The 7030-nt window shown below is 41.7% G+C and overlaps 1 pseudogene; it reads right to left on the reverse strand.

Annotated features, from left to right (window-relative positions):
- Positions 1–2048: 2048 nt before the first annotated feature.
- Positions 2049–2391, reverse strand: LOC118674063 (annotated as a pseudogene).
- Positions 2392–7030: the final 4639 nt, after the last annotated feature.

Here is a 7030-nt window from a genome sequence, read left to right on the forward strand (position 1 = left end):
TGAAAATGACCCATGTGCACTTGAGAATAATGTATATTCTGAGGCTTTGGGGTGAAATGTTCTGAAGATGTTGATTAATTCAATCTATCTAGTGAGTCATTTAGGATTGATGTTTCTTTGCTGATTTTTTTGTATAGAAGATTTGTCCAATTGTGATAGTGGGGTGTTAAAGTCCCCTAATATGATTGTATTGCTGTCAATATCTTCCTTGCTATCCTCCAGAACTTTTTTTATGTATTTGGGTGCTCCTGTATTGGGTGTGTATATGTTTACCAGAGTTATTTCTTCTTGTTGCATTGCTCCCTTTATTATTATGAAGTGGCCTTCCTTATCTCTTGTTATGTCCTTCACTTTGAGATATAATTTGTCAGATATAAGTATTTCTACCCCAGGTTTTTTTTCATTTCCATTCGCCTGAAAAACCTTTTTCTATTCCTTCACCATCAGTCTGTGTGCATCTTTTTTTCTGAGGTGGGTTTCCTGTAGATAGCAGATATATGGGTCATGTTTACCTATCCACTCAGTTACCCTATGTCTTTTGATTGGGGCATTTAATCCATTTACTTTTAAAGTTATTATTGATAGGTAGTTTTTTGTCACTATTTTTATTCTTTACCCCTGTGTTCCTTCTTTGTTTCCTATTTCTTCATTTTACAGCAGACCCTTTAACATTTCTTGCATTGCTGGTTTGGTGGTAATAAACTCCCTTAGTCCTTTTTTGTCTGTAAAGCTCAATTTTGATTGATAGCCTTGCTGGGTACAGTATTCTTGGATTCAGACCCTTCCTTTGCACGACTTTGTATATTTCATTCCATTCCCTTCTGTCCTGATGTGTTTCTGTTGAGAAATCAGTCGATAGTCTGATGGGAGATCCCTTGTAGGTAACTTTCTGTCTCTCTCTGGAAGCCTTTAAGATTCTTACTTTGTTGTTGGTCTTTGCCAGTTTAATTATAATGTGCCTTGGTGTCGATCTTTTGGGGTTCATTTTGTTTGGGTCTCGGTGAGCTTCTTGGATTTGTGTGAATTTTTTCTTCCCTATTTCAGGGAAGTTTTCTGTCATTATTTCTTCAAACAGGTTTTCTATTCCTTGCTCAGTTTCCTCTCCTTCTGGCATCCCTATTATGTGGATGTTGTTTCATTTCATGTTGTCCCAAAGTTTTCTTAGGCTCTCCTCCTGCTTTTTAATTTTTTTTTTCTAGAAGCTGCTCTGCTTGGGTTTTTTTTTTTTTTCCTACCTTGTCTTCTAGCTCACTGATGCGGTCCTCTGCTTCTTCTAGTCCAGTAATCATCAAACTGCGGCTCATGAGCAACATGCGGCTCTTTGGCCCCTTGAGTGTGGCTCTTCCACAAAATACCACGTGTGTGCGCACACGTACAGTGCAAAGTTGACTTAAAATTTAAGTAAAGTTTATTAAGTTAATTTTAAGGAATGTTGTGGAGTGAAAGAAGATGTGGTGTTGAGGATTGAGAAAGGTATGTTGAGATGGTTTGGACATATAGAGAGGATGAACAAAAGGAGATAGACAAAACAAGTATACAATATGAGTGTGGATGGGAGAGTTGGAAGGGGTCGACCTCAGCGAACATACCTCAATCAGATTGAGGATGTTTTTAGCAAAGGCCAGCTTAGGAGTACCCTAATTAAGTTAATAACAATGTACCTACCTATATAGTTTAAGTTTAAAAAATTTGGCTCTCAAAAGAAATTTCAATTGTTGTACTGTTGATATTTGGCTCTGTTGACTAATGAGTTTGCCGGCCACTGTTCTAGTCTACTGTTGATGCTTTGTATTGAGTTTTTCTTTTTCTTTTTATACTAAGTATTTTATTTGTATGCTGCTGCCAGTGTATATAAAATAATCATTCTTGTGAAATATAAATTCATGAAAATTCAGACAGGTACATGTTAAGGACTGACAAAAGCAGAAGTTTGTAGAGTATGGTACATGTTATAGGGTAAGCTTTTTGTACAGGCTTCAATTTTGGCTCTCTTTGAATATTCGCTGGTTCCAGAAAAGTGGTTTAGAACACCTTCAAAATTCATTTTACTACAAAAAGGAACAAACTATCTGGGATCTGAAGGGATTGGTACTTGAAGATACTCTAGTCAACAGGGGGTCATGCTGAGCATTCTGCAGACAGAATTGTTTCAAATCTGCAGCAGCCTGGGAAACCTTCACGTGGTTGAGCCCAGCCTCCAGCTGAGCTGTTGAACCACTTTCTTCATAGCGGTGACGCTGGAGGAACCAGACATGGTGCACGCGAGTGCTGGGCAGATTGGTCGGTAGCGGGTCGTGTGTCTGCAGGGGCCAGGCGGTGGGGCAGTAACACGAGGGGCAGAGCCTGTATTGAGTTCTTTATAGCAGTGATGCCATTTTTCATTTCTTCTTTGTTCTTCTTCATTTCCTCTTGGTTCTTACACATATTGTTGAATTTGTCTTCCATTCTTTTCATCCACCTTATGACCATTTCTCTGAATTCTTTCTCTGACAGGTTGCTTGCCTCCATTTCATTTACTTCCTTTTCTGGTGATGACTGCTTTTCTTTCATATGCAGGCTGTTTCTTTGTCTCCCCATGATCTCTCTTCTCTGGGTGTCTGGTTATGCAGTTCTCTCTCTCCTTTCTGTGAGGAGGTGCAGAGTTCCTCCGAATCTGCATGCTCACACCACTTGGGGACCAGTGTTCCTGGGTTCGCAACTGTTTGCTAGGTGCCGTTGTTGTAGATTCCCGACAACATTTTCAGGCTTCCGACAACATCCACTCTCCCCTTCAAGATGGTGTGGTCTCCGTGTCAGAGCCGGTTGCTCCAGGAGGGATCCCAGCAGCAGTGGAGGCTGCCTGGTCAGGGAACCCCATCCAGCAATCCCCCACTGTACCCTGGAGTATAGCTGTCCCTCAACTCGCAAACAAACACTCCCCATACAACCACACACTCTCCCTTCATTCTCTAACTCACGTACTATCTTGCAGTCTGCCTTCCCATTGGCAGCCATCTTCCTTCCCTCCTGTATTCCTTTGCCCATTTTTTTACTGGATTGTTTGTCTCCCTGGTGTTGAGTTGTATAAGTTCTTTTGGAGATTAACCCCTTATCAGATGAATCATTGGCAAATATGTTCTGTACAGTAGGGATTCATTTTTCATTTTGTTGATGGTTTCTTTTGCTGTTAAGAAACTTTTTAGTTTAATGTACTCCTGTTTTTTAAAATTTATCATGTTTCCTTTACCCTTGAAGACATATTGACAAAAAATATTGCTCTGAGAGGTGTCTGAGATTTTACTGCTTATCTTGTCTTCTAGAATTTTTGTGATTTCACAATTTATATTTTTAGTTTATTCTTGTGTACGGTTTAAGTTTGTGGTCTAAGTTCTTTTTTTTTTTTTTTTGTCTGTACTTATCCAATTTTCCCAACACCACTTATTGAAGAGACTGTTTTTACTCCATTGTATGTCCTTGCCCTCTTTGTCAAATATAATTTAATCATACAGGAATGGATTGATTTTTGGGCTCTGTTCTGTTCCATTGAACTATATGTTGGTTCTTGTGCCAGTTTCAGCCTGTTTTGATCACAGTGGCTTTGTATTATAGTTTGATATTTGGTATTGTGATTCTTACAACTTTGTCTTTTTCAATATTTCTGAGACTATTCAGGGTCTTCTTGGAATATTTGTTCTAGATCTGTAAAATATGCCACTGGAATTTTAATAGGAATTGCATTGAATATATAGATTGCTTCTGGTAATATGAACATTTTAATGATGTTAATTTTTCCATCCATCAACATGATATATGCTTCCATTTGTTTACATCTTCCTTAATTCCTTTCTTCAATGTCATATACTGGTCTTTTAACCCTTTGGTTAAATTTATTCCTAGGTACCTTTTTTTAATGTTGCAATAGTAAATGGGATTGTTTTCTTAGGTTTATTTATTATTGGTGTATAAAATGCCACCAATTTCTATATATAACTTTTGTATCCTGCTACATTGCTGAATTCATTTATTAGATCTAATAGTTATTTTGGTGGAGTCTTTAGGGTTATCTATGTACAATATCATGTCATCTGAAAATAATGGCAGCTTTACTTCCTCCTTTCCAATTTGGATGCCTTTTACTTGTTCTTGTCTGATTGCTTTGGCTAGGATTTCCAGTACTATGTTGAATAAGAGTGGTGAAAGTGGATGTCTGTCTTGTTCCTGATTTTAAGTGAAATGCTTTTAATTTTCACCCATTGAGCATGATATTGGCTTTAGGTTTTTTATATATGGCCTTTATTATGATGATCTCTCTATTCCGACATTGCTGACAGTTTTTTATCATAAATAGGTGCTGGGTTTTATCAAGAGCTTTTAATGCATCTATTAATATGATCATGCAATTTTTATCTTTAATTTTTTTATGTGATATATTACATTTATTAATTTGCACATTGTACCAGCCTTGCATCCCCAGAATAAGTACCAAGTGGTCATGGTGTATGAACTTTTTAATGTTTTGCTGGATCTGGTTTGCTAATATTTTGTTGAGGATTTTAGCATCTATGTTCATCAGGCATATTGGCCTATAGTTCCTTTTCTTTATTAAAAATTTTTTAAATTTTGACATAATTGCAGCTGTTTCCCTTTTCCCTGCCTTTTGTCCACCTTCACCCACCTCTGCCTTCCCCTACCTTGGCCTTCAACAAACTATTGTCCATTTCCATGGGCTATGCATATATGTTCTTGAGCTAATCCCTTCACCTTCTTTATCCAATCATCTCCACACACCTCCCCTCTGGCACAGGGCAGTCTGTTCCATGTATCCATGTTTTTCATTCTATTTTGTTCATCAGTTTATTTTGCTCATTAGATTCCACAAATTAGTGAGATCATATGGTATTCTGTCTTATTTCACTTAGCATAATACTCTTCAGGTCTATCCATTCAAAGGGTAAAAGTTTTACCACCCACATAGTATTCCATTGTATAAATATACCAAAGCTTTTGTATACACTATCTGTTGATGGGCACTTGGGCTGCTTCCAGACTTTGGCTATTATAACTAAATAGAGGCCCGGTGCATGAAATTTGTGCATGGGGGGAGGGGGCCCTCAGCCCAGCCTGCACCCTCTCTCAATCTGGGACCTTGCCCCTAACCACTCGCCTGCCTACCTGATCACTCCTAACCACCTCTGCCTACCTGCATGATCTCCTGTAACCACTCACCTGCATGCCTGAAATGCTCCTAACCATTCACCTGCATGCCTGATCAGCCCTAAGCTTCTGCCTGCCTGCATAATCACCCCTAACCACTCTCTTGCCTGATTGCCCCTAATCACTCACCTGCCTGCCTGATTGCCCCAACCACTCGCCTGCCTGCCTTATCACCTCTAACTGCCTCTTCCTGCCTTCCTGATCATCCCTAACCACTCACCTGCCTGCCTGATCGTCCTAATCGCCTCTGCCTACTTGATCACCCCTAATCACCTCTGCCTGCCTGCCTGATCCCCCCTAACTGCCTCTGCATGCCTGATTGTCCCTAACTGCCTCTGCCTGCCTGCCTGATCCCCCCTTACTACTCGCCTGCCTGCCTCATTGCCCCTAACCACTCGCCTGCCTGCCTGATCACCCCTAACCACCTCTGCCTGTCCGCCTGATCACCCTAATTGCCTCTGCCTGCCTGATCAGCCCTAACCGCCTCTGCTTGCCTGCCTGAAAGCCCCTAACCACTTGCCTGCCTGCCTGATCACCCCTAACTGCTTGCTGGGGGGCGAGCCATCTGGGGCAAGGGGCTATGGTCATTCTGGTCTCTGGTCATTCTGGTTGTTCTGCCATTTCAGTCACTGGGCTTTTATTATATAGGACTAGTGGCCTGGTGCACGAAATTTGTGCATGGGGGAGGGTATGTTCGTCAGCCTGGCCTGCACCCTCTCCAATTTGGGATCCCTTGAAGGATGTCCTACTGCCAGTTTACAGGGATTGGGCCTAAACTGGCAGTTGGACATCCCTCTTGCAATCCAAGACTGCTGGCTCCTAACCACTCACCTGCCTGCCTGCCTGCCTGATTGCCTCTAACCACTCTGCCTGCCAGTCTGCTTGCTCCCAACTGCCCCCCCCTGCTGTCGGCCTGCTTGCCCCCAAATGCCCCCCTGCCAGCCTGACCACCCCAAACTGCCCCTCCCGCTGGCCTGCTCGCCCCTACCCTCCCTCCCCACTGGCCTGCTCACTCCAAACTGCCTCCCTGCTGTCCTGATCACCTCCAACTGACCCCCACTGATGGCCTGCTTGTCCCCAACTGGCCCCCCTGCTGGTCTGCTTACCCCCAACAGCCCTGCCCCCCACCAGCCTGATCACCCACAACTGCCCTCCCCTCTTGGCCTCTAACTGCCTCTACCTTGGCCCCGCCACCATGGCTTTGTCCAGAAGAACATCTGGAAGGTCTCCCAGTCTAATTAGCATAGTACCCTTTTGTTAGTATAGATGAATTATTTTATAGAATGGGCCTTTTATTACAGATGGTTTGCCATGTATGCATTTTTTCTAAAGAAGTAAAAATTATTTTAAAAAATGTTTCAGGAAGACTTTGAGAAATTTACAGTATCTGCTTTTCTTCCAAGAAAGTTGTCACTTTTATGCCAGAGTGAGAATTGTTTGTATGCTTTGTATGTCAGCATTGGGCCACTGTGACTGGGGGGCACTTAGCTTGACTTGAGAGTAATTATCTTGCTCACTGGCTGGGAGGGAGGGTGTGTGGCAGAGGAGATAAATACTCGTTTCTGGATTATTCATAGATTGCTGACTTTCTGGATTGATTGTGCAAGCCCCTCCTTTTATTGATGTCTACCTTCTATTGACAGACATCTACCCTGGGAGAGAAGTGAAATGAAACTCTCTTTCTTTTCATTGTAAAAAGCATTTGAATTCCTAAAGTGTGATAAGGCCTCCCAGCCATCCACAGTCAAGGTACACATTTTCATGGAGGATGTTCTCACTCTTCAATAAATCAAAACAATTTTTTCCTTTAATTTAAACTTTCTTCTATAACCGTTTT

Source organism: Myotis myotis, unplaced genomic scaffold, assembly GCF_014108235.1.
Source record: "Myotis myotis isolate mMyoMyo1 unplaced genomic scaffold, mMyoMyo1.p scaffold_m19_p_19, whole genome shotgun sequence".
Taxonomy (NCBI): Eukaryota; Metazoa; Chordata; class Mammalia; order Chiroptera; family Vespertilionidae; genus Myotis; species Myotis myotis.